The sequence below is a fragment of the Parasteatoda tepidariorum genome, chromosome 6 (assembly GCF_982258835.1).
Source record: "Parasteatoda tepidariorum strain Cologne lab strain chromosome 6, Ptep-v5.0, whole genome shotgun sequence".
NCBI classification, from domain to species: Eukaryota; Metazoa; Arthropoda; class Arachnida; order Araneae; family Theridiidae; genus Parasteatoda; species Parasteatoda tepidariorum.
Genome location: NC_141760.1, coordinates 14,259,983 through 14,284,774, shown reverse-complemented (window position 1 = coordinate 14,284,774; position 24,792 = coordinate 14,259,983). Strand labels below are relative to the sequence as shown.

Here is a 24,792-nt window from a genome sequence, read left to right as displayed (position 1 = left end):
ATATTTTATATTGTCTTTGATCAGCTCTAAATCAAAGTTTTTAAAGTAGTTGCATGTATCACAGGAGAGTGCATCTCTGAAGAAACTTGCACATAGTTCAGCTATATGCTCATCTATTTTGTTGATTTTTAAATCTCTTCTTAGATCTTTCATTCTGATGGATCTGGGGGCTCCAGTGATGTATCTGAAAAATTTGTTTTGAGTACTCTCCAGTTTCTTCTTTTGATTTAGCTTTATATTTTTAAAGATTTTTTTTAAAACTTTAAAGGATAATTATGGTAGATAATTTAATTAAATATCTGCAGAAAAGGACCGATTGAAATGCCCAAACTGCAATTAACCATTTATGCAACTGATTCTATTTTTGTTTCTTAATAGTTATTTTTTATTGGCAAGTGAGGGACACAGTTTGGAAAAATTAAACAACTGTCTCATCAAGTTGTCGTGAATTGCATAATAGGCTTCAATTTCAACTCAATTTTAAAGACTAAGTTCTTCAGTTGTATCAGATATATAATTTACAAATATCTTTATTATAAGATAGTGATTTGTTAAAGGATATTGTTTCCTCGATCTTTTTTTACCAGTTTTTAAACTTTTACAGAAAATGGATACACTGTGACCTAAAGGTTCGTATCGACTAGATCAACCCTTTGACGTAGAATTTTTATTAAATTCTCGTATAATTTTCATTATTTCGTATTAATTTCGGTCAAAATAAGTGAAAATATTATATTTAATATTTTATGGTTATGAAATACAACATGAAACACAGTGTAAGATTTCAATTTTCGTTAACTCTCCATTTTAATAAACATTTCTTAAGGAAATACACAAGAAGAAATAATTTGTAACATTTAGAGATCCTGTGAGACTTAGGCGCGCCTGTCTTGGCGAGTGGTGGCCATTTGGCGATGAGATGTGGAGTTGGATCCGAGAAGTGAAAATGGGAACACTGCTTTTGAACACTGTTCTCTCGCTCGAAGCAGTGTTCAAAAGTAGTGTTCCCATTTTTACTTCTCGGATCCAACTCCACATCTCATCGCTCGAAATCAATTTTTGTCTTATTTGGTGTTTTGACTGAATGTTATGTTTGTTTGTATTTGTGTATGTTGAGGAAATGAGAAGATTTTATAAATAATAGATTTACAATCCTGGAATACTTATTTGCCACACCGCTATCTTTTTTAAAGGTAAAATCTTCCAAGAACGGGTCTTCTTCAAGAAATAATTTTCTCATTTGCATTTACTAACATCTAAGAGAAACAGTTATTCTCTAGTGAAATATCTTCAACTAGTGGGCTGCGCCCCCTGCTCGCTAACGCTCGCCAATCCCCGAAAATTGCTACGCAATCTTATATGGTTTTCTTCGCAAACCAAGCTCGCTTCGCTCGTTACTAACTTAGGTGCATTGCAAATGCACAAAATTCTAAGAATTCAAAACAATCATTCAAATCCATATAAAAACTTTTTTTTTAAAAAAATTACATCTTTTTAGTAAGACCAATAGTAACCGACCTACCCCCGAAGGAGTTTGCGGATAAGGGTTTCACCCGTTTGCACGTGACTAAACACTATCAAACTACAGAAAAGTAAAAGTACTAAATTAAAAAGATTAAAACACATAGGAAAAATCCCAAAATCGAAAAAGTAAAATAAAAATAAAACAGAATAAAGATTAAAAGTGCTTAAAACATCAAAGTGGATAAAATCAACCGACAATAAAAGTGTCAAAAATACAGGTAAAAACATATAAAAGTAAGGTCAGGTAAAACAGCAAATGGTAAAATATGAAAAATCACATTAAAAATAAAAAAAGACTAAAATAAGCCCAATAGAATAAATAAAATAGTCGACTAAAAGTTCAAGTGTCTCCCTTTCAAGGCTAAGTGCTTCTAAGATTAAAATGTTCTAAGGTAAACCAAAGTTTCACTGAGATGATAACACTCAAAGATGACACCAGGTAAGACAGAGGGTGCTGAATTTGACCAAGAGCAAGGTTTCATTTCGAATGTCCCATGTATAATGAAGATGCCAGTTTAAGGGGAGAATAAAGTCATGGATCTTTTTAGTAAATACTAAGTCATTAAAATAAATTTGAATTCAAATAAATGACATGTAATTCATTAAACCTATTAGAAATGTGCTATAGTATAATTCGTAATATAAATCAAAAATCGTCAAATAAATTCGTAATATATAAATTCGTGAAAAAAAGCGCTTTCGACAAAATACTAAAGTAGAGATCTATCGACAAAGACTACTCACTTCTGCCTAGTTTAATAGTATGAGATTGCCGCAGCTGATGCTTACTGGTTATTTCAGTTTCCGTTTTTAAAAGCGCTATATGTTGAGCCACCTCAGCTAGATTTGGCATGTATGTGACATTTTTAGTGGTAATCATGGGTCGATTCGCCGTGTAAGAGAAATAGTAACGTAAACAAAGCAAAGCAAACGTTGCCACCGGTGGAAAAGAAATACAGCCAAAATTCTGGAGCCACGTAAGAGAATTATATATATTAGATTAACAAAGTCAATTCTTGTAAATTTTTGAATACGAATGAAAGAAAAAACATTTTCAAGCTACCTTTTTGGATTATAGATTTATCGTACAAATATAATTCCGATAAACTAACAGACTTTTTTAGTAACTGTTAGAGTGTTTTTTTTATGAGAGAGTACCAATATCTATATATGTATATATAATAAAACTGTGAATGACCGAAATATATACTAGGTCTAATTAAGTGCCACTACCCGGTATACATTTGCCCGGTATGCCCTAACATCAATGTTTTTTCAAGGTCAAGTGCTACTGCCCAGTATACATTTAATCAGTACTTCGAACCCTTATGTTTCTCCTAATCTATCTTCCGTAGATATTAAAATATCGAATAAATATGATTATATCAACGAATAAATTAATATCAAATCGGATATAACAAATATTTCGAACGTTTACCAAAGCGACTATGAGATTGTTGACATTCACCGGTGAAAGTCGACATTCTCTTGATTTCGTACCGATATATATATATTGTATTTAGAGCGTGAGAAAAAAAATATATAAAAGACACCAGTGTCCTAGAGTTAATACTACATTCGCTTTGTTACCACTTTTTACAGATTCACCAGTTTTCTAAACGGTGCTCCAAGTTAGTTCATAAGTATCATTTTAACCCTTTCTAAAGCGGTGGTAAGTATACTCACCACCTCTTTTTAAAGTCCATGGTAAACTTTTTTACCACTTTTAGTTTAGGTTTCCATTTGTTAATAACTTCAGCTTTCTTGAAGTGCGTTTGAATAAATTTGTTAACCGTTTTTTAGTTTAAGAAAGCGTATAAAAGTTATATAATACCTTTTGAGGTTTGTAGCATTTATAAAATATATTTTATAAATAACGAAAAATAAAAGTCAATAAGTTCCTAATAGATCGTGGAAAATATACTTACTACCAAAAAAAAAAAAATGGCATTAAAATTTCCATAAATTTTTTATGAGCTAAATTAGCTTTTTTTCTTTCTCATATTAATTTCAATGCCAAAAATAATTTAATTTACCTTTACTAGAAATAAATGACCCATTAAAGGGTTAAAGTAAAATTGCATTAAAAGTTTTGTACAGCGCAAATGTTTAATAATTTCAATCATTTCCTGATTGGTAATGTAAAGAATAATAGCATGATAATAAAATAAACATTGCAGTACAATTCGTGGAACTTACTCGCGATCAAAATATAGAGTGAATCACTTATTTGGCATTTTCTAAATGGCAACAACACTAATCTTTATGAAAACATATTTTTCGGACGCGTGCAATCGAGTAATCAAGACAGCTGTCTTCATACTACTCAAAAGTGATTGTGAATGAAATATGATCTTAGTTCACCTCATTTCAAGGTCTCTTTTCTACATTGATTAGGTTATTGTTGGTGTCTGGTTCATTTTTGTTATGAATCACCGCGACAGGAAATTTAAATTTTTCTGTGAACAGTGAAACCTCTCGGTAGCGACCGCTCTCCGTTCCACAGTTAAAATGGTCGCTGACGGAGATGGGTCGTTCTTAGAGGTTACCTCCATTGACTTCAAAATTGTTATCGAAGGTACGTGATTTCTCGCAGACGGTTTTATTTTTAGTCAATGTCGTTTTCCTGGTGTGGAAATGCCTCTTCTGTTGGCGTCATGAAAAGACGTATTGATGAATAAAAATTTAGCGTCTATAAAAATGATCCCGACTGATATAATTATGTGTAAAAACAATTTTACCAATTATGAATGATAAAGCTATTTTAAGTAAATAAACAATAACGTTTTTGTTTATGGTTGCTTTTCATTTTATAGCATAAAAATTAGTTAGTTTTAAAAGATGAGAAGAGGTTTGTTTATTAGAGAAGTTTTAAATTTACTCTATAAGTAAATCATTGATAGCATCGTCTTTAGCACTCTGACTGAAACATGAGGCTGTATTGTTAAAAAGAACTGTCTACATAAGAGTCTCACATAAATATTTAGAATGCATTTTAATCTACTTATTTGATTTTTTGTTTTGATATTTTTTCGTGTTTCCTTATTTGACCTTTTCCACATTGAGTGTAAATATTTGCCCGGTCACTGGGAGAGGTTTTAATGGTCTCTCCAAAAGGTTTTCTCTTCAATACAAAGTCTATGGGAAAAATTTCCGCACCCCCCCCCCAAATGTGGTCATAAATATATGTGGTCTTCCCTGGAGGTTTCACTGTACTTAGTTCATTGAATTTGTCTTACTTTCTTATGGGTTTGGATAAATGTCACATTATCACTCCGGATGTCACATTATTTTTTAAATAATTAAAATTTTAAAAGTAAATTATAAAAATTAAAAGCATTTTTTGTGTCGATTATAATCGAAATTTCCTGAAAAAAATTTTTCTTCACAATTTTGTTCTAAAAAAGATTAGTAATCGAACAATTTCATATTTCAGACTTAGCTCTGAGGTAATTGAGATTAATATGAATAAAATGCTCCGAATGTCACATTAGCTTTTAAACAATTAAAATTCATAAAGTCTATGATAAAAATTATGAATATTTGCATTTTTTTACTTAATATAGTAGAAATAAATAACGGAATTTTTTTTAAATTTAGTTTTTAATAAGATTTGTTAGTAATCGAACAGGATGTAACATCAGGTTGTTTAGAAATAACAAAATGAGTCGTGGTGGCTCAGGGGATAGAGCGCTCGCCTCCCAATGAGGTTTCCGGGTTTGAATCCCAGCGATGGCTGATGGATACAAATTCCGCACCTGGCTTGCACCGACAACAGCAGTGACGTGAAATATCCTCAGTGGTAGAGTTGCCTTGTCGAGAGTTACCTGTTCTTGGCAATAGTGGAATATCCTTGATGTCGTTTATCCATTTCTTGTCTTTGTTTGCCTCTTTTTTGTTTTTCCAAAAAGACAGTTATAAAATAAAAATAAAATTACGATTAAATTGTTTTAATTTCCATTGAATATTCAGTGGCTACAATATGAAATGAATTTGTGTCACTTTAGTGGAATTGACTCCAACTTTCCTAATCGACGGTATTTGCCTTAAGAAACGAACATTTGTTTAATGCCATTCGTACGAGCTAAGATAAAATGTTTCAGCTGCTTACATATTAAATTCCAAAATCCCTAGACGCACGCACTGGTAGTTGATGTTCGAAAAATAAATAAATAAATAGTGTCTTTAATTACTCTACACCGAAGTGCGAGTATCTTATTGCAAAAGTCGAAAACACCAAATAAATATGCGTAAAAATATTTTCAATTCTGTTTACTTTTATGTGAGTCAGTGAAATATAAATAGAGTTGTTGATTTGTTGAAGAAGAGATAAAAGAGTTTAGAAGGAACGTTTAATTGAGTGTTTTCAACATTATCTTCAAATCTAAATAGTCATCGACGCAAAGGATCAATAACTAAGTAGATAGCCCAACTTCGATAAAAATTTGACCCAGTCGGGATTGCGCATGCCCAGGCGGCATGCAACCTACCTTTACATCTACAGTTTGTAAAGAGAAATTTGGAGAAACATTTTTATTAGTATATAAATAGAATTAACAGCTAATAACAATTTCAAAACAAAATAAAAACTGAAAAATTAAGAAGGAGTTTTTTAAGGAATAGTAATATTAAATTACAACAAGTAGGTTTAAATATTTGGAACACATCATGCTTTTGAATTTCAAAATTAAATTTACTTCACGCGCAAGCTCAACAAAAATTTCGAATCCATGAAATTTTGATCCATTATGTGAGCAACCATGCAAATTAGATCCATTCTGTTGTCTGTGAGATTTCGAACTTATGGAATTCTATTCCGTATTGTCAGTTCCCCTAATTCCTTTACCCATTTGTTACAATCTTCTCAATTTAGAACATTGCTTCTAACAAGGGAAACTAGGGAAGTGTGACTCGCCAATTTTGAAATAAACTAGTGGGATGTATGCCTTATGAGGAATAATTTTAGGGGGAACCATTCGTTTCGGCCCATAGAAGGTCCTGTGAGAGATAAAAAATAGTTCAATATATAGAAAAATCGGTATTTTATTACTTCAATGCAGACTATTAGTTATTGCAATTGTCTCATACTCCAATTAATTTTGTGGTACTTTCACGTACTGTATAACGCATATTTACTGTCGAAATTGATTTCGAAAATTTTATATATCTGTAGTTTTTAAGAAAAATTTGTTAGGTTAATTTTTAAAAAAAATTGACATCAAATTTTTAAAATTTTTTTTTCAAGAAACTTTCCAAATTCATTGGAGTATGTAATTGCAAATCAATTAATAATTAATTAATTTTCTGATTGATTTATTAATTAGCAAATTAATTAATTATCCAATTAATTAGCAAATTAATTGAATTATGAGACAATAACTAATAGTCTGCATTGAAGTAATAAAAAACCGATTTTTCTATATATTGAATTATTTTTTATCTCTCACAGGACCTTCTATGGGCCGAAACGAATGTTAATTAATTTATTAATTAGCAAATTAATTAATTATCCAATTAATTACAAATTAATTGGAGTATGAAACAATTACAATAACTAATAGTCAGCATTGAAGTAATAAAATACCAATTTTTCTATATATTGAACTATTTTTTATCTCTCGTAAGACCTTCTATGGGCCGAAACGAATGTCTCCCCCTAAAATTATTCCTCATAAGGCATACATCCCACTGGTTTATTTCAAAATTGGAGAGTCACACTTCCCTAGTTTCCCTTTTAAGTGTAATAATGTTAGATTAAATAGTTTCTATTTCATTTTTAAATAAAGAAGGCAGTTTCTCATTCGTAAAAACTGGTACTTCAAGTTTGAAAAAGAAAAGCTGTAATACAGAAATTGCTCTATGTTTAAAATAACAAGCGTAGCAGAATGAAATTGCCATACGTCTCAGAAGGTGTTGCTGAGAAATCCAATCAACGAATCATTCTCTAAATCACCTCTAATCAATCTAACAAAATCTCTCTTTACAAACTGTAGATGTAAAGGTAGGTTACATGTTCCCAGGCTACCTCTTCGATTACTTGAGTAAATTTAAAAAAGTATATAATCAATGAAGGGTGCTAAAAATGTCAATTTAATTTCATTGAGGGGATATGTATGTATCATAAAAAGTTTTACAAATCTTTGTATGTAATTTCTTTATCTAAATTCTTCTTTTTAGTTTATTATTCAAAACGAAACTCGTTTTTACATTTATTATTCACATCCGGCATTTTAGTTCTAACTTTAGATTAAGGAATGCCGGAATTAACATTTTAAGTTTTTCCTTTAACCAATCGTGAGAACGGGAGAAATCCCTCAACCTATTTTTTGAACGAGTTACATGAAATAATAATTCCCTTTTTGCATGCTACTAAGTGATCATTGAGGTAAGAATGCAAGATTTTCACTAGCTTTCAGACTGAAGGACTTCCAACTTAGATCATTCAGCTTCTTGCTCTCTGTACGATGATTTCAAACTCCTATCTCATATAATTGCAAAACTGTAAAATCATTATTTATAATTAAATTTTTATAAATGCAAGCGAAAATTATTTGCGAGTAAAGAAATTGCTATTTTAAGCAAAATAACTTTCATCATTTCTTATACAGTCTGTTATATGAACAATTCACTATCGCAGTTGGAATTGTCGATAAATTTATTATGTATGCATTAGTCACCACCGACGCTATATTTATTTCTAAATTGTTGATTTAAATTGAAAATTGGAAAGTTGTTAGGAAGGCAAATAAATGACACGTCCCTAAAAAAGCATAAAAACATTAATTATATTAATTAAATAATTAATGATAATAATAATTGTTAATTAAATAATTAAAATAAATAAAAAGGCATTTTTGATACCTCTGAAAAGACTTTACTTGTTTCTATACAAAATATTTTGAGATTAGAGTTCAAATAAAAACAGACTTTAACACAAACACTAAACATCTTTTTTTGACCAATTACTTATTTATACTCCTCTGTCTTTATCAAGATAAAGATTAGAGCAATGAAAATTGATTCTGGAAGTAAATAGTGTTTATCTAAGATTAGAGAGACAATGAAATGTGATTTATATATTATGAAATGCTATTTTCTGACATTATTTATTTATTTGAATAACCTCTTAGATTGTCTTTTTTTTTTTTTTTTCTGATTGACATTTAGATGTTTAGTTACGTGATTCACCAAAGATTGTTTTGCTGTCAAGCTATGTTTCTGAAAAGATTGCCATGTATCGTTTATCAGTACAGCGAGAAAAAAATAATTGACGCCGAATTTTCTCTTGAATTTCTGTTTACCTCAAAAAAATTTATGTTTATCCTCTTTTTCAATGAATATATAAACTGCTTAAGACCCGAAGTATACATTTTCCACTCAGCTAAATGCAGAATACCTACGATTCTTTTTTGTTTGACTATTTAAAAATTTTTTTTAACAGGTTTACCATGGTTCTAATAATAAATTAATAGTGGTTACTATAATGAAATAAACTTCGATCATTTCGGAAATGTATGGCCAAAGCGATGTGTTATTTTATTTAAAAAAATTTATTTTTATGAAATTCTTGTTCTCGAATGTATTAAAAATGAGTAAGAAAATAAAAACGGTAACACAAACGGGCAAGATAACAATACGAAAAATAAATATGACATCAATATGAAAGGCTTAAAAATTCAGAATAATTTTAAGAAACAATAATAAATGAAAAGAAGTAACTAAAATTGCACACAATTAAAAGTGTAGTTATCTTTTAATCACATCCTTTAACGTCTGTGAAAGTGAAAGTAACTTTTCGAAAAAGGGTATTTACCGATTTATTTTTTTACTCATTTCCTTCCGTCAGCAGAATAGGAAAAGAAGTGAAATGCTACATAAGCAATTTATCGCCTGCTCTTTGATAAGAACAAATTACTGCGGTTTCCACAGAAAAAAAACTTTGTTTATTGTCTGCTGATCTAATTAAGTTATTGCTCATATTCATGTGGTTAAACGTGTAAAAATGCAATTTTTATAATAAGTTAATAAAATAAAAAACATTAGCATTACATTGAATCTTCTTTCTATCAGCGCTTTATCTATCAAGAATCTATCTATCAGCGCTTCAAGTTACAGTTATTTTCAAAAGTGACTACCATTTAACTATCAAATACACAGTTTCTGATAAAAATGAAGATACTTTTATTATTGATACTTATTTTGGGGAACACGAATGTTGCTGTCGAACCCAAAAAAATTTAAAAAGTAAAATAATTAGTGTACCAGTTTTAACTTTTTTGAAAGAAACGCAAGAGAGCATTTTTCTTCCCTTCCTGTGTAACCCATGGAATATCGAAATTCTCGCATAATTTCGAGACATAAATTATATAGTATAATTTCATTAGTTTTTTTTTTAAATTTATTTCTTTGCAAAATATATTAATATTATGAGTCGTTATATTTTGATTTAAAATTATGCATTTGCAATAACAACCAAAGCCAGACTATCAATGCACTGTGGGCCAGAAGACCATGATCTTTGACCAAAAATCAAAAATTAAATTTTCAACTAAAATATGTGTAGACAGTTTTAATATAGCCCAAATAAAGTATTCATAATCATTCCAAACATTATAATTTACTTTTTGGATCGACGAGAGTACAATGTAATGAAAAATATGTTTAAAAAATTGTTTTAAATTTAACTTTTAAATTTTTATTTCAGAAATATATATAGGAATTTCACCCTACTGTTACATTTTTATCAGAGTAATTAGTCTGAAATTATAGCACAATTTTTCAATGTGTTGGATTAGTTAATACTCTTGACAAACTTATAGTTTATATCTTATCTTTCGGAAAAACCTGCCCCATTTTGCCCGTATTGCAAAGGTGGACTAAATATTCCGAAAAACAAAAATCATGTTTTTTTTTCATGTTTTCGCGTTATTTTGTAATATTGCTTCGGAAATATAATTTGCTTTTTATTTTTTATGTAAAATTACGAAAATTATTATATTTTCATTGCTATATTTAATTATTTAAACGTACTATATAAAATTTTTATTTTTGCTCGCCATATTTCAGCAGCCATTTTTTTTTTGTTGGTATTTTTAGTGTATTTCAAAATTTCAACTATGAATTCAATTTACCTGCACATAAAAACCCCCAAATTTTGAAACAAATTTTATCGAAATACTAATTTTGGCAACGAAACCTTGGATGCTGGCCCACTGCGCAATGGTCCAAATTGAGGAGAGGACAACAGGGAAAAAACAGGGTTCCTACGAGTCTTGAAAATTTTAAAAGCGATTACGAAAATGAAACAAATATCGATATTTTAATTTTTGGCTAACCACAATAAAAAATTGTTTGTCAAAGAAAGTATATATGCATGAAAATTCGAGCTTCTAAAGCACTTAACGATAAAGTGGTACATTAAAATAAGAAATATCTTCTAGAATTAATTTAAATTTTCTACTACTACTAAAACTTTTCCAGGACCGCGGGAACCCTCTAAAAACTGTGTTTAAAATCTTTATTTGCGCACTACACTATACAAGGGGAAAAATTATTTGAACTTGATACAGAAATTTTTTATTAATCGAAGGATATTTAACGTACCCTTTAATTTTATTTTCACTTTCGCGTACCTAGCCATCTTAAAGAAGACGCAAGTTTAAAATTTTATTTCCAGCGAACCATTCGACCGATTTCGTTCGAATTTTGTCATTTAGAAATACAAATTTTAAAATGGTTTAAAAATGTTTATCTTAAGATTCAAAATATTTTTGACGATTAACTAAAATAATGAAAAAAATAACAAATATATATGCACATTTAAAATTATTTTTACATGAAATTATCTTTAGATAAACGAATTTTAAAAGTTTGTGCAAAAATTTTCAATTTTTCTTAATGTCTCCTAAACTATTAGGACAAAACTTTTAACATAGTGACTCACTTCCATAATTTAAATATCAAAAATTCCAAACAGGAGTTTAAATTTGCTGTTGCAAGTTGTTTCAAACATTTTTAACCATTTTTGAATATTTAATAATGTGCGTAATAATTTTCACTTTTGAAAAGAAGTAGATATTTTTTTAAAATTTCTGGGTTTCTAAAAATTAAAAGTCCCGCAGTGAACTGATCGTTAAGACACGGTTCCCAGCAGATCACCGAAGTCAAGCATCACTGGCTGCGGTCAGTGTGCGGGTGGGTGACCACTTGGATCAGTCGGCGTAGGGACCGAGGGTGTGCGGTATTGGTCCTCGTTAAACTGTGCTATCGTAAAGTGCTCGACTTCGCTTGCAGGTCGTTGGGCTACCGAAGCAGGGGTGCCATCCCCTCCGCAGAGGATCAAAAATTGTGATGGCATGTCTTCGGATCATCCTCCGGTTTCCCAGACCGTCGCTAATAGCCCATTGTGCAGCTCTAGTGCGACGTAAATTAACAACAACAACTAAAATTAAAAAAAAAAAAAGAGTTTTTAAAAATTGTGAATTGAATTGAGCAGTTATGCGCATTATAAGTATTTATACCAGTTGCTGGAAGAAAAAAATCTGGATACTATTTTTAAACTGTGTTGAAAAATTATAAAATATGTATTTTGCTTTTACGACACCCTCAATAACCTTGAGACTCCTTAATTATATATTTAAGGTAATTTCATATTTAAGGCTAGGTCCCAGAACCATTAAGATCGAGTTTTAAGACTTGAAAATCCGTTCATTCGTTCAAAAGTTATTCAATGTGATGACTTTTTTTATTTAATTTTGCACACTTAGCTAAGATTTTGTTTTTAGAACGAAATCGTTAATGATTTAGAATTTATGGCATAGTAAGTGTTTTAGTTTTGCCCGAAAAACTTTGAAAATGGAGGGAACTAGTTAAGAAATCAAATGCTTTCATTTGACGCTAACCTTAGTTTTGTTACGATATGACTGAAGTATCGTCACAAAATCGATATTAATATTAAAGTGAATAATTTTTTAGCAATTAATTTTCATACTTAAAATAAATATTTTTTAAAATTTTAGTAGTTTCCGGCCTTGTTCCCTTCTATTTATGCGGCCGCAGAGGGGAGTTTAGACTGACCTTTTCCTTTACTGATTGTTTCATAAGGTTTTATTTGACGGTCTAATAGCTTTTGACTTTTGTGGTGGTTGAACTTAAAACTTTTAAGAAAATAAGAGAGTGAAAGAAAGAATATAAAAAAAAGACCATTATCAAAAGTTTTACAAAAAAATTAGTTAGATAAATTTTTAAAAGATCGAGAGATATTTTTAAAAGGTTCAAAGGACACGGTTAATGATGATTTCCCATTCTTACATATCTCTCTTTTATATACAAACAAAATACATGATTTAAAAATATGTTATAAAAACTTTGAAATTCAATATGATACATTTTATTCTGTTAATAGAACACAGTATGGTGTTATTTTTAAAAGAAGGTTAACAAATTGTTTTCTTGTTTATCTCGGTTTTTAACGCTAGTAATTTAAAACAATGCATGCTACGTCACAGTTTGTCCAAGAAAAACGTGTTGAATGAAATAGCACGGAAAACATGTAACGTGTATCGGTGACACGTATAGTCTTTTACTTAAATTTAAAAACCATGCACATATTTTGTGAATCAACAAATTAACCTTCCCCATTATAACCCGACTTTGATTTAAAGTAGTTTCCTTCCTTAAAAATAATCATATTAAAAGCAATGCCAAACCTTATCTCTTTAGTTAATAAAGATGGATGATATAAGAAATTACTGCGTAGTTTACCTGCTTTAGATAAGCTATTGTTTTCGAAATGGATAAATAAACAATTTGTATTTGGAAAAAAATAATGATTGGTATAGGCGCTTCTATTTTACCTTCTTTCATAATGAAGTGTCATAATTTGTTTTTGATACTCATTGTAACACATACATAAAACAATTTAGTACGGAATATGATTTGAAATCTTTTGAAAATTTTAATAGTCTCACTCAGTAGTGGTCGGAAAAATTACATTTTTTTAGTAGTTTATTACAACTACATTGTTACAAATGTAGTTAACTACAGCAACGACTTTTTTTTTAAATGTAGTGATTACGAACTACTACTTTGAAATTCAGTACTTCACTACTTTAAAGAGGCGAACTTGACTGGAGAACTTGATGTACGCCTATGTTCAAAATGGTTCTGAATAAGAAATTGACTTACACTAAATATAAGGGAATAATTAAGAATTATTCCGCTCATGGGCTGCAATAGCGGCACAACTCAAAAAATCATGTTTTGAGATAAGTGGGTTTAAAGTTTTCATTGCTAAGCAAAATGCATAAAAAATGCTTTAGTTTGTTTAAATGAAGATTACCTTCAAGTTGAATTATGAGTTGTGCTAGTATTGCTGCTGAAAAGAATGTGTATTTTCATATTTACACCTGTTCTTAGTCCAAAACACGTGTTTTTTTAGTTGTGCCACTATTGCAGCCCATGAGCGATTTATTCCTGTTTACACGAGCCAGTTTGTTATTGCAAAACATTTTTTGTCTAGTTTATTCCTTTAACCTTCAACTTCTTATGCCTTTTTCGACGACAAATATTTAATTTAAGAAACTCGATACTATCAAATACTTGCAATTTTTTAATTGTTTAACGCTCTTTTATTTCCTCTAAGAAATTAAGTACATCGAAAATACGTTCCCTTACTTTGAAATAACATCAATGTTTCGTGAGTGCGAAAGTGTGACAGAAGTGATTCATTACCTATTTTTTGCAATGCTTAGTTTATGTATTAGTTGTACGTGATTTTAAATACGTAATTTCTATTAACGCACAGCTGCAGCCACAGGGTCTTTTCCATTGCATTTATTGACTGAGCAGCGAAGATTTTTACCCATCAAAATCGAATAATTAGTAGGGTTAGAGCCTTGTTTCTTTACTAAACTAACGTTAAAAGTAGTGGCCAGGAGTCGCTACAAACTACTGTTTTTTTTTTAATCGCACTACTCGCTACACTACTTTTTTTTTAAAAAAAAAATTACACTACTTTTTTTTAAAAAAAAATAGCGCGCTATAAACTACAAACTACGAAAAAGAGTAGCGACTGCAATAGTTTCACTACTTGTAGTGCGCTACTTCTGACCAGTAATCTCACTATACTTTTTAGTTTCTTTTAATTTTATTACAGTCCTGAATTATGAAAATTGTCAAAGTGTATGTCTCTATATTAAACAATCGTATGCACCGCTGCTACTATTTTGGCTGTTGAACTTTACATTTTGTTTTGCTATGCAAAAACTAAGACTCTTAGAAAGTTGAGATTATGAACGTGCGTAGAACGATATGGAGAAAGTACAAGGGAATAAAATAATTTAGCATGCGATTATTAGTTTGTGAATTATTAAATGCTAAACTTGTATTAAAAAATACCGTACAGGCTACTCCGCAGGCTGCAGAAATGCTACTACACGGTAAAATTTGATATGCTGATTTGCCATTTCTGTTGAACACGAAGATTTTTCGAACTTCCGATTTGTTCTAATTTATTGTAATTTTAAGTGCTTTCGCGCTTACCCCCCCCCCCATTTTTTTGCTTTAAATATTGAATAGTTATCAATTGTTGTGGAAATTTTGAATATATCTCTTGAGATCTTTATTTCATAAACTCACGTTTGATTTGTTAAAAGTAATAAAAATAAACTTCCGAAACTATATATATATATATATATATATATATATATATATATATATATATATATATATATATATATATATATATATATATATATATATATATATATATATATATATATATATATATATATATATATATATATATATATACATACATATACATAAGAAAGGAAAAACATTTTTAAAGTTCAAGAAGAAAAAAAACTGCCAAAGTGACAAATTTATTTTCAAAATTCCTTTGAAATTAAAAAAGAATATTTTGATATTATATCATCCTAATCCACGTCTGTGCTCGATCGTCACAGATATTTTCCCCCCTCTTCAGTGGGCGTAATCAGTAATCAATCTTCAATTGTCAAAATCGGAGAAGGAAAATCGGAGGGGTGAAGGACTAAGATGAACCTAGGAGAGGGGTGCTAGAGGATTATCCTTTATCGCCTCTTATTTGCAAATTATTTATAACAAGCTGATTATAATGCTGATTAGTAGAGGAAAGCACGTGCTTTTTTGAAAGTTATTATCTTAAAATTTCAAAAGTTTATTCCTGATTTAAGTTTAAGTCATTTAATTTCAGACAATTTATCAAAAAGGAAGTAAAATAATTCTATATTTATCACTTAATATAAATGGTGTTTTAAAAATCATACATTTCCATGAATTATAACTTAATGTTAGTTAATAATTTTAGTTTGCAGTTATTTAATTAAATTTATGTTATGTTATTAATGTTCAGTTATTAATTATTATTAATTTCTTATAAACATTGCGTAATGTTTCTTAAATATAAGTTCTCAAAGGTTTTAATGTTGGTTCCAATTTTTCCTTGGTTTACATTTATGCGCATTTTAATTTTTCTTAGTTATGATACTCAATTTATACCAGTTTTTTCATTATTTCGATTGTAACTTAATGATGTTAATGCTAAGTTCTCCTAATTGTAGTTATTTAGTTTAATTTACCTACAATGCAAATTTTTATTAATTATAATTATTTTTTATTAACATTTTGTAAAAAAGTTTTAGGAAAATTTTCAATTTTTTAAATGTCAAAAGTTTTCATTATTTTGATGTCATGTCATTTAAACTTATTTTTTATCTCTATCATCTATATTTATTTATTCGCTAATTTACAATTATACTACTGTTTTATTAAAAAAAATATTTTGTGAATATTTGGATTATATTTGATTTTTTGTTATTTTTCAATCATGGTTATGCGTGAAAATTTAACTGTAGCATAACTCTTATACGAATAATTTCGTAATCTCTTCTTAAAGAAGTAAATGTTAGGGAAATCTGTTTTTAACGGTTAACAAAATGTGTTAATAATTATAAGAAATACACGTGGAAATCGAGAAAAAAAGTTATATATTCTTTTATTCTTTTTAGTCTTATCTCTTTACAGGAAGGGTTTATAAAATGAAAAATTATGCTCGGGCTTTCAATAGTTGCACAATATATACATCACAGTATATGTCATGCCCTGCGAAAGATTTTATTCATTGCAAATTTTTCTTGCTGAAAAGCAGAAAATTTTGTATTTGCTGTTATTGTATTTGTTTATTATGCTACATACATACATACATACCTTACCTTTGAAAAAATTTATTCAATAAATAATTGTGTCAGTAAGTATTACAAGTAAGTACAGTCAGTATTATTACAATATAAGGCATATTTTAACGAACTCTCAATCTTTAAAAATGACTTTTCATTTCAAATCTTAAAGATAATAATTAATGTATTATAAAAACTAATAGAACCTTGCTTCTTTATTATTAATATTTTTTTTCGTCGCCATTAGGGTATAATATAATCTTTTACTAACAAAAACCTACTTTTTGTATTAATTAAATTTTCTTTCCTATTGCTATAAATGCTATAATTATATATTAATAAATATATATTAATGTTATAATTTAAAATAATATTTTAATGTTATAATTTAAAACTAAAAAATAAATCTTTATTATTTTCTAAAAAAAACCATCACTGCTTTTGTCCAGTAAGTGCCAATGCAATAGCCAAGGTGTATACAATCGCCGATGTCGACAGAATAATTTCGTCAACAAAACTTTATGTTAATAAAATATACAAAATAGAATATTGCTTAAAATTAAATTTCTTTATTCTTAGTTTGCATATATTTCTGGTTTTACATACTAAAGTTAATTATAATTTTGAAAATTTAAATTTTTTATATAATAGATTTATCAATAGGGTGAGATGAACACGTGCGAATATATATATAATATATATTATCAAAATAAAGGAAGAAAAAAATATATAAAGAAATTTTGATTATAGATATTTCTAATTTCCGTTAAAAAGGCTTCAGATATTTTATTTCGATTTTTTTGATTGCCATTATTGATAGTAAAGTCGTACCTCAATTTTCACTGGCATACTACTAGCATTGCAATTTTTAGCTATACACAGGGCTGACGATTCTAAGGTTGCACAGTAATCTCTTAATTTATTCCTTTCCTTGTGCGTCAGACATAGTTTAATGCATTTTTTGTCAGTATACCTGGTGTAGTAATTGTTTTTGTCTGACTTTATTACTTTCTACATTTAGTCATGTAAATTTAAAATGCATTTTCCTCACATTTTAATTTTCAAACTTCGTAGTTTACTTTGATTTTTTGTTAGTTAATGAAAATCCGAAGAAAATGATATTTTTTGAAAATTTCTCTATAATAATTTTGATTCCACGGTCTTTGTTATTTTTCAAACATTTTTAAACTAAATGGTACTTTTTGCTCATTTTTGGGATTAATTTTGTAACCCGTAATTCTTAATTCTTATTAATAAAATAAGTCTTTGTGAAAACTCTGTAATAGTTTTAAGGAGTACAACAAATTTTTCAGATTTATTTCTTGTTTAATTGTAAATATTTTTTTAAAACTTCATTTTCATAGGATTTTAACTTTTACATTGTTTATGTTAATGATATTTTTGTAAATTGTTTTCTCTATATTTCTTTAGAATAATTTAAAGTCATTAAATATATTTCATTCAATTTATACTTGAAATTTTTTAAATATTTTAAAAGTATATAACATAATTTCCCAATATCATTAGGTTTTTCAAAAATTTTTTTTAAATTTTCATTAGTCTTTTTCGCTATCTAGCTATCCAATTTTGTTTCGAATAGCTATAATTCGAAAAATAATATTACATTGTTAAGTTAAAAAAAAAATTATAATAACCATGCATAACATACAATATACTCTAATATACAATACACTCTAATATACAATAAATGTTAGGTTATAATTTTAGAATTAACAATGTGTTTAGATTATACTTCGTTAAATAAGAAACATATTTAAATATGACACGCTGGAAGATATATATACATATACTATTTTAATTTGTGTGAATATATATATATATTTCCTTTTATGTAAACTTAATTTTTATCTTAGACTAAATCAGTTGACTTGTTAAAATTAAAAGTCATTTTAAAATGAAAATTAATTCCATCATTTGTTTTAATTTTTTTCATCCCTTGTCCTCTATCATGAAAATTGAATTAATTTTACTCCTTGGAATAAAGCAGAAAAATCTGAAGACTTGTTAAAATTCAAAGTCATTTTAAAATAAAATTCAGTTCGAGAAATCAATCTCTTTTACGTCCTTCCTTTGTTTTATTTTTTTTATACCATGTGCTTTATCTTTAAAATTAAATTAATATCATAAAGTTAATTTTAATTTTTTGTATACTGAAAATTTATATTCATGATTAAATTCAAATCTATGTCAGAATCAATATGTAAATCACAAATTATTCCTGATTCAATATGTTTTTGCGGAGCGAAAAACCATTTCATGTCATTATGATTAGAATGCATCTACAAAATGTCTTGCTCAACATTAACAAATTTAAAGGAGTAAAACTACAAAATTAATTAAATGTTAATGCACTTTTTTCTTTTTAATTTGTTTTCGATTGATAAATCATTTTTTGTTAACTAATTTGTTGCTGTGAATGTAATAGTTAAATCATAGTCATAAACAACGGAAATAATTTAAATAATTACAATTAGTTAATTACAATATAAATAATGCAACTAATTTTAAAATATTAGATCGGACGAAGTTTATGACTTTGCATTCAGAATATAATCTTAAAAAGTATAACCCTATAGCCTCTGTAACTCTGTGGGGGAAACATTTTGAGCTTGTTAGGTGGGTCATCTTGACCATCATTTACTAGCAGGTGTTCCTTTGTAACACTCCTTACAATGCCCTTTGTTCATTTTGGGGGGAATAAGTTTGTGACGAACCTTGCATGTCATCATTTTGATGATATACAATATTAGAAAGCACTCTAATTTACGGATATAACCGTGTGAACTTAAGACGAGATGATATCTTCTCGTTATTTTGTTTTTTTGTTTAATTTTTAAAAGAATTTTCGAAAAAAAATTTGCTGTTTTTGTCTACTTCTTTAAAAATGTTTTTTCCTTTTAATTTCTTTCTTTGTAAATATTTATTTATGTATACTATTTTGTCGGTAGCAAACCGAATGAGCCGGCTGTTTTATTGACATTGAGACAACAATCAAACAGAGGTACATTCGCACGATATACTTCCATCTGTTTCAACAACAACATTTCTTTTCTAGAAAAAAAGAAAATCATTTCCAAAGCCTATTATTACTAGGGATTTTCCCTTATTAACCTCTTTAAAGATTTTGTCCACTCGTATAGACGTACTATATTTGACTTCTGCGTTATCAGAACATATTTGTTTATAAAACAATCCACTTAGTTTAGCTTGTCAGACCTGCAGTCTCAAAGAAGTAAACATATTCTACTAAATGTAAAGAGATATTGCATTTGATGGAACAACCGAGTTACCTTAATACTCCACTCGAATCTATTCTAGAAGAAAACAAGTTGCAGTCAGTTAAGATAAAGTTTATTCTTACCTGCTACATAGTTCTAGATTTAAATACAATATTTATTCAGAATTTTGAATTTCCGCTGTTCTATCTTACTACCTTACTGTACTAATTTGCTGCGTTTTTGCAGTTAATTTATTAGAATTTTGATCGTCTGCTGGAATTATTCCATTATAATGAATTTATCGTCTGCCCATCGGAAATTTGACTTTCGTGATGAATTGATCGTCTGTTTGAAATAAATTATTTTATAAAATTAAGTCATCGCTAGTAGTGAAAAAATAATTTTATTAAAATGAGTTAATAGCTAGTTTGATTAAGTTAGTTTGAAGTTTTTTAATTATTTTGTTAAGATAAACTCAGGGACTGTTAAGAAGATATTATTTTATTATCTTGAAATAATTGCCTGCTTGGTTGAAGTTATCTTTTTTTTTTATAATAAAGCAAATGTCAATGCAAATAGCACTTTGCTGCCATGAAATTAATTTTCCCCCAAAATATAAGTGATCATCCGTCAGCAGATGAAAATTAATTTATTATATTAATAACAATAATAATCAGCTACTGAATTGAATGGATTTTATTATCATGATCTCCAATTCCAAACGGATTCCATAACGCAATTTCAAATAGGATCTTAAATATTGTATAGAGCCTTACTGACCAAGAAATGTATAACAGTTCCTAACCATGGCCTGATTAGTTTGCAAAGTAAGTATAAATTTTATCTTTTAATATTGGTTTATCGTTCTTATTCATTTACACTTTAATTCATATCACTCCTCCTAATCGTTTTTGGGACACATCTTATCGATATTGAAAAATACCATCTATTTCTCGCTTTAGTTGCATGCATTATCATTGCTTCCCATATCGCTGCAGCAGTCTTTAAAACTGACAGCTGATAAACCTATATTAAACATAATTGAATACGCACATGGAATGCCCTCTGTTCGCTGTGTTCGAGGTTAAGTTAAATCAGGTAAAAGTATATTCACATGGACTTCGCTCTGAAATAAATGATATATTTTAAATGAACTGCCATCGATCATAGATTTTGAGTAATTGGTATTTCGAAGATTAGAATGGCTCGTTTCGCTGATAAAAATCTGGTTTATTCCAGCTGGAATGGGTTTAATTATTTAATCAGTTGTAACTATTTTCTTTTTTTTTTTTTGAAAAAAGGAAAATGATATGTGCTTGAATCAGAAGAATTTTTTTTTTCTATACTGGTTAAATTTTATTTTTATTTATTTATTTATTTTTTCATTCTCAGTTAATGCATTCTTCTTTACACGTTTTATTCCTTTATGTTAAATAAAAACTTGTTCACATATTCCTTAAATCAAAACTGTATAAATAGAAGTTGCGATGTATGGATATCTTTCTTAAAGTCGTGTTTTCAATGTGCAATGTATGAAAAAAAATTTGCATTTCCCGCGATAGCAGTTATTAAAACTTTCTATTATATTAACATATTTTTGTTTTCAAATCTTTCCCATAGTCTAAGGCCGTGAACTAGGCCGGTTCAAATTTTGTAGGGGCCCGGTACTGATTGGTAACCCGATGCCCTATCCTAAACAAATTTGAAAGCAATTATACTTTTTACGTACAAAAACTTTTATAACTATTAGACCGTTAGTGAACTCAATTGTTCCTATCGGATGCTTAAAAAATATTTAGGGATCAATGCCTAGATAGCTACGCCAGATACATAAATACAAGTCATAATTTGTTCTCTTTCTATATAAAACTACTTCACTAACTTTTTAACTATTAGTTTCTTTTATTTGTGTGTGATTTTAATGGATTTAGCTTAAAATATTTAATCAGAAACATTACATCTCTTGTTTAGGCAGAAAATTGAAAGTTTTGCACCCTTTTCCCCCTCCCCCGCAGTAAATTCTAGATAGAGACTAAAGCTCACTTTAAGAGAGGTGGTTAACTTAAGACATTCATATTGGTTTCAAATCGCATTTTTAAAAACTATTTACAACTTTTTTTTATTTATTTCTGTATTCAATCATTCAGGAACACCCCAAAATTTATGGTCTTATTATAAAAAAAACTTGAACCATAGTATTGTTAGAAGCCATAATATTGTTGAAAATAACCATAATATTATTAAGTTGGTTCTGCTTGTGATATAATTAAGTCCTGATTTCCAGCAATTTTTTTTTTCTTTCAAAATATGACACACTGTAAATTCATCTGACATACTGTAAGAAATCACGAACAAGCAAAACCGCGTTTTAAAAGTGTTTTTAACAATTTATTACAGAATGTGTTTATTCGTAATTGAATCGATGGTGCTCTTCTACTTTGTTATTCACTTTTTCTTTCAACCATTTTTGAGACAGAAATGCAAATTCAATTAGTTTTTCACCAGAGGGCACTGTGCAATCTGTTATTAAGTTGTGTACAGCCACTTTACTTAAGATTCTACTTTTATAGATATTGGCGATCGAAATGGGCTACAGGTGGCGTGGAACAGAACTCTCTACCTATGGCTACACTTCGCACGCTTTCACATGTAGCGTGTGGAGAGTCGTAGGAGAAGGAAGTACGTTAGTTTTTGTCTAGATTTTCAAATAGATTAAAAACTCTAAAGTGAAAAAATTATACGGAACTGAAAACTGCATTGAGTATAGATCTAAAAGAAAACGTCGTGGAAATTTTAGAAATTATTTTTGCTACATAAAATATTTAAGATTATTTATAAATTTTTGCTTTTATAAAATATATTATTAAATATATAATATAAAGTAAATACGAAAAGTATTAAGTAAGGGAAAAATATCGCAGTACATTCCTATACAACAGAGAAGGGAAGGGGAACGTGTTAAGACATGAAACCGTTGCAATAGAAGAAAGTAAAGAAAGAGAGTGGTTCTGGACATAATTAATCATTTTGCTTATTAGTATATGCAAAAGATATATAGAGAGGGCCAGTTAAAAGTTGATCCTCCTCCTTCTCTGAAGATAACATCTCCTATTTGAGTTTCATTACCGAGATTTTCTCTCACATCGAACTTTATCCCTGATCATCTCTTATCATTTCTTTTTCATGAGTATTCCTTATCAAATGGAAGAAAGTGTACGAGTTCCGAAATCGCATAGAATTAGTTACGATAACATTCCTAAATTATGTGTTTCTTTTTCTTGTAGACATTTCACGCTTTGAACCGAAAGAAAACATTTTGGTTAGGTTTTCTGTTTATTTTATTTTCCTTTGTTTGAAATCTTCATTTCGCAACTATTTCTCTAGAGTTATTTTGTTGGTTTTTCGTATTTTTGTCTCAGATCGGGAATATTTGTTATGGCAGAAATTTCACTTTGTGGCTATTTTCTCTTAACATTTATTCACCATAGGGCCCGTTCAGTAATTACATGGCTGCTAACATTTGCACTTTTTTCGTTGTGCAGGGAAACTACAGAAATTTCAGTTCAATATTCTTTTCTTCTTCTTTTTTCTGTGATCGTAACAATTATTTATAAAATAATTCATTACTATATATATATACCGATTTAATCATATTTTTACTGAGTAACTAGCTCGTAGGGCTATCTGCTCATTCATCGAAATTGGTTAAGGAATGTGGAAGGAATGAGGGAATAATGTACTCACATACGTACATAGTAGTTAGAGAGAAAAACATCAATGGGAGGATGCTATCGAAGGATGCTTCTCTTGAATCCCTGCATCCCTTCCTCCCCCGAAGGGCTTCTACGGTGCAGTGTGATGCAGTTCATCTTGAGAATTTAAAGAGAGGGTTCGTAAAGTAGCTAAAGTATTTCGAGAGTACATCGTAGCTAATGAAAAAGGCAGGAGCCGGACTAAATTTGGCATTATCATTCATTAAATTGAAATTAAAATCCTTAAATTATGTGTGTTTAGTGGTGTTAGAAATTCATTTTTATTTATTTAATCTCGCGCTCCCCAACGGACCGGTAAACGTTTGACAATTTTATCGCTAAATAGGGGGAGGCGTTGATTGTTTACATTTTAGATTGCTCCGATTTAATAATTTTAATATAATTACATTTAAAAATGCCTTTAAAATAAAAACAATTGCATGTGCGGAATTGGTACAATTCAATTTGACCGGTGAAAGTTTGTTAATTTTACCACTGAATGAGGAGGGGGAGTTGATCCTTTACGTATTGGATTGAATTGATTTGATAATTTTAATTTAACTATATTTAAAAACGCCTTCAAAATAAAAAACAAGTACATGTACGGTATTGGTACAGCTTAATTTGACGTCTCTTAGCTCTTGGTTAACCTCTCCTCCATAGAAAGTCGTGCAAGCCAGAGAGAAATACATCATGGTAAATAAAATTGAAATAATTTAATTTTCCTTGGTCGGCCCAGTACCATTGAAACCACGGTCCGGCCTGCGGCCCGGGTCTTGGAGATCACACATTTAATCTATCTAACTTTAAAATCGTAATTATACTTACATAACAAGTTACTCAATTTTTAAACATAATCATCCGCTGGATTCACTTTGAATACTAAATTGAAAGAAATATGCGAGAAAGAGTTGCTAATTTTAATCCCTTTTAATAGACTTGTGCTTTTTATTTGTCACCACTTTTTACATTTTTAGTCGCTCGTAGCTTCCCTGTATCAAAATATAAATATATTAACCCTCTTACCACTACGAAAATAATTTTCCAAAACTATGGAGA

The 24,792-nt window shown here is 29.0% G+C and overlaps 1 protein-coding gene across 6 annotated transcripts in view; it reads left to right on the top strand.

The window, feature by feature from the left end:
• Nucleotides 1-24,792, top strand: part of LOC107452712 (transcription factor E3) — a 112,348-nt gene that overhangs the window by 30,008 nt on the left and 57,548 nt on the right. The window contains exon 1 of one of the 6 annotated variants that reach the window (XM_071178977.2): nt 4,029-4,102. The exons of 4 other annotated variants lie outside the window; for them this stretch is intronic. The gene's annotated coding sequence lies outside the window, so the exon portion shown is untranslated. Of the gene's footprint in view, nt 1-4,028; nt 4,103-19,879; nt 20,809-24,792 lie in introns of those variants that run through there. One more of the 6 variants, XM_071178978.2, reaches the window with a different exon arrangement.